General features: G+C 39.9%; 1 non-coding gene across 1 annotated transcript; it reads left to right on the top strand.

The window, feature by feature from the left end:
• Positions 1-1,755: 1,755 nt before the first annotated feature.
• Positions 1,756-1,837, top strand: TRNAS-UGA (transfer RNA serine (anticodon UGA)). The gene has a single exon. It is a non-coding gene; the product is annotated as a tRNA-Ser (tRNA).
• Positions 1,838-3,678: the final 1,841 nt, after the last annotated feature.

Here is a 3,678-nt window from a genome sequence, read left to right as displayed (position 1 = left end):
CATTTTAAATCTGTATGAACTGTATTCATTGTGTAATATGTATTTTTATCTTATTACTTTTTTATCGGACTGTATGTATTTAAGCCTTTAGTTTTAAGGCGACAAACACTGAAATAAACATACTTGATGAAACACTACAGCCAGGACCGTGTTCTAGTCCATTGCTGAATCCTTCCAGTGAGTGAATAACATTTAGAAAAATATTTCCTAAAATACAATACAATTTTCAATGTATTTGGTTTTCCTTTGATAAGAAACCCCTGTATTTTATATCACATTGCGATTCCTTTAATAGCATCACCAAAGTGATTTGTATATCAACTATATATATAATATTGTCACAGACCTTTAATTACACATTATGCCCAATATTCCAACTTTTTTGCCAAATGTTTCAGTACAAGCTGCATGATTCCAGTGGGCCTTACCTTTTGCTTGTGTGTGTGCTGCATCAGCGATGCAGGATTCACCCCTGAACAAATCTCTGCTATTTTAATTGCATTTATATAGCGACGAGGCATCAGAGCACCTTACGCTGGGCAGCACGCTTCTCCGGGACTCAATGTTAGTCCAGTGTTATTGGTTACTGTTAGTAATTGGGATCAGACTTGTGCGCTTAAAGCAAACCATTCCATGCATTCATTTCAGTTTTTTTATGGTGGACTGAAATTAATAGTGGTTAGGTATGATAATTAGTGAGGGGGGTGAGCTCAGGCACATGGTTGGTAGGATTTAATTGACGAGTTAGAGGAGACTAGGTATTGTTAGGTTGCATATGTTTGACTTTCAGAGGAAGGAGGAGAGATTGTGATCTTGCAAATGAGTTGCGTGTAATTTGTAGAAATACTATAATATAGAATAGGCAAACATGCATGTGTCAGAGTATGTAATACTCAGAGAGATGAGGCATGCAGAGGATGGAAGGGAAGGAGTGAGACATTTGAAAGAGAAAAAAAAAGGAGCGGTGGCAAACAGAAGTTTTAATAAAAGTGTAGTAAAAGCAGTAAACAGCTAAATGAGGAGAAATAACAGGATCCAGGTAAGTTAAGACGAGTGTTTTAATTCTCGAGTTATCTCCAGTCTGTGTTACAACTGAATGCAGAAACCGTCATTTCCCCGCATAACCCTTCTTCACGCTCTTTCAAATAACAACACACACACGCGGATCAAATGCATCCGCACAACACACAGCTCCCGGAAAACACACGCGATCCAGACTTTCAAAACTAAACATGAAATCGTATTGTTTGTAATGACGTACTTGTGACACGCGTGTCATTACAAACAACAACATATAACACACCTCTCCCCTTTTTTTTTTTTTTATAAGAACAAAATCCCTGAACTTATCTGGAACCCTGCGATTCCTTGAACTCGGAAGGGTTCGTAGTCTGGACCTGTCCTGCCTGATCTTGACGAGTCACAAAAAGAGTAATTTTTTTTATGTAGCGTGTCTTGTTTAGGCTTTTGGTCTCTTTCTGAGTACACTTAAGGGCCTATTCCCAGCGCCGTAATATAGGGAAAAGAGGGTAGAAATGTGCAGTGATTGATTACCGCTCATCTGTGCCTTGTCACTCACTTTGAGTGATACGTGTTGCTATTTTTATTAATTGTATCAAAGCATGCGAAATAAGTGAGGGAGACGGGGCACTGCTGGTACGTGCCCCGTCCTTCCGTTACTTTATTTTTTAGGTCTCGGCCTGACGTGAGCAGTGCATGGCTCGTATACGACAACAGTGACATCATACTCATGCAGCTGCGATGGCCGAGTGGTTAAGGCGTTGGACTTGAAATCCAATGGGGTTTCTCCGCGTAGGTTCGAATCCTGCTTGCAGCGTCATGAGATTTTGCATGAACACCATTTGGTTTAGTTAAGTAATAACAGGAACTACTACCAGATCTAGATACCACCAATCCATCAGTAGTGACTTCCAAAAACACATTTGATGAATCATTCTCTGAAATGTATTTGTCACTATTAAATTTCGAGACTCTACTAAAATGCCAAACACTACCATCCAACACTCTCACAGCATTTTTAAATACCTCAACAACCTTGATTGGATCAGACCATTTTGCTAATCCTTTATGTACAAAACTACCTTTCTTTTTCTCACAAAATCCCCTACTCGTATAGAAACACAACTCTTTGTCCCCTTCTTTAACAAATCATTCTTCATTTTCTCCTTATATGCATTAACTTTCTTACGAATTTCTGTAAAATCAACCTCAGCAAAATCAATACGACCACTATCTTTGTTCTTCAACCACCAAGGTACAAGGTTAGTGTTAGGTTTCCGCCCTCTCAATAACTCAAAAGGAGATAACAAAGTAATCGCATTAGGAGAAGTTCTGTAAGATAACAACATAGACTGGATAGCTTTATTTTAACATAAACCACCTTTCACAGCCAACTGAATAGCCTCCTTGACCACTCTAATAAATCTTTCTATTTGGCCATTGGTCTCTGGATGGAATACTGATATTCTTCTGTGAGAAATTCCACATCTACTAAAATAACTTTCTATTTGCTTACTGACAAATTGTGGTCCATTGTCTGTTACCACTTCTTGAGGAATACCCTCTCTACAACAAATATCATCCATGAATTGTACAACAGCATCACTAGTAACCTCCCTAACCATTTTTATCTCCGACCATTTCGAAAAATAATCTATCATCACTATGCCAAAGGCATATTGCTGTGGTAGTACACTAAACGGTCCAATAATGTCAATGCCAACCTTGTTCCAAGGTGATGCAGGTAACTCTACTGGTTGTGGAACACTAGACAAAGCCTTTGCAGTTTTGTCACTATTGGCACATAACTCACATAACTTCACCTGATGTTCTACAAAATAATCAATTCCAGGCCACCAAAAATTGTTTTTCAATCATCTCCTGGTAATTGATATACCAAAATGCCCTTCATGAGCTAAATCCAGAAATTTCTTCCTAAGACCAAAAGGTGCGATAAATTTGTCACCTCTCAATAAAATCCCATTTTCAACTGCAAGCTCATCTTTAATTTTGTAATAACTCATCAAACCACCTGTGAACTCTCTTCCCTCTGGCCAACCTCAATTGATATGAATTCTTTCACTTTCTTAAGTTCTAAATCTTTATCCATTTCTTCATTCAATAATTGTTCTTGCACCACAGAGTTCTCTCCAAATACTAGATTAACATCACTAACAACATGTGTTACTTCACACTCATCTCTGTCAACCACACCTGACTCCTTACACGCCAGAGGAAGCCTCGTCATGCAATCTGCATGAACATTAGATTTGCCAGGAATGTATTCTAAGGAGTACTGAAAATTTTGTAACCTAGAAGAAAGTCTTGCCAACCTTGATGAAAGTGTACGCCTCCCGCCAGGTGACAATATATGCACCAATGGTTTATGATCTGATTTAATAATAAACTTCGTTCCCTGAGGAGGAGCCTAGCGACGAACGAAGATGGCCGCGTAGGCTCTCGGCTCCGCTGACCCTCTCCCGTTGTTCGAATATCCTGTTGTTAATCCTGTTCTCCGGCTCCATCCCCGGGTGTCTTGCCTGATACTGATCTCGACGGTGTGTTCCCGGTCAATTTCTGACTCGGATTGGCGGAGTTCTACCGTGCTGTCGTTCCTGGCCTGACGCCGGTGGCGAGCCGGGTCTGCGAGTACTGGCC

This window comes from Lissotriton helveticus, chromosome 1_1, assembly GCF_964261635.1.
Source record: "Lissotriton helveticus chromosome 1_1, aLisHel1.1, whole genome shotgun sequence".
Taxonomy (NCBI): Eukaryota; Metazoa; Chordata; class Amphibia; order Caudata; family Salamandridae; genus Lissotriton; species Lissotriton helveticus.
This window is presented reverse-complemented; position numbering and strand designations above follow the sequence as displayed.